Source organism: Poecilia latipinna, unplaced genomic scaffold (assembly GCF_001443285.1).
Source record: "Poecilia latipinna isolate Pla-1442-1.1 unplaced genomic scaffold, P_latipinna-1.0 Scaffold10, whole genome shotgun sequence".
Classification (NCBI taxonomy): domain Eukaryota; kingdom Metazoa; phylum Chordata; class Actinopteri; order Cyprinodontiformes; family Poeciliidae; genus Poecilia; species Poecilia latipinna.
Window position 1 is genome coordinate 279,485 of NW_015112626.1, and position 707 is coordinate 280,191.

The following is a 707-nucleotide window of genomic DNA, read 5'->3' on the forward strand; positions in this document are numbered from 1 at the left end:
TGTTCTGTGGCTCCTTTGTCTTTTTATATCCTTTAGACATTTTTGTATTCTATAATTGCAGAAAACAACGAGAGCTTTTTATATATTTGGAAAGCTGAGCTCTACTTAAAACAAATGAAAACACTCAAGTGTGAGACTTTTATTGTCTTCCACACATAGAAGCGGTCAGGAAGAATTTAACAACAACGCCAAGAGGAACTTCTGAGGCTTCACTGCAAACATGAAGTTGACTTTAACATAAACATGTTTGAGATGTGTGATGAAATTCAAACTCTCCTAACTTAACTATCCGGGGTGGGCTTTAGATAAAAGTCCTAAACCAATAAAGATAAGCTTAGTGTTTCTGACCTTTTATACACACTAATGTGACAGCGAAACATAAGTAGTTTAATTCACTTCCAATTTTTGAAGATAGTAAGGAGCTTGTTTCCCTTTGATATTGAGAGATTTTCTGACTTCATGAAGTAAAGCATGTTTGAAGTCGAAATGCAACGTGTAGTACTTTGCAAAACTATTCACTCCCCTCCAACATTTTCATAACAGAAATTGCTAAAGTACTTTTTAGAACCATATAACCAGAAATGGGGAGGGGATTGATCAAAAATATTAATACCAAGTTGGTATCTGTACAGGGTTGATTCTAGTGTGGCCAAAACATTTTGGTCTCCTGGTGGAATCTCCTCAGTCAACATGTTTGCTGTGTCTTC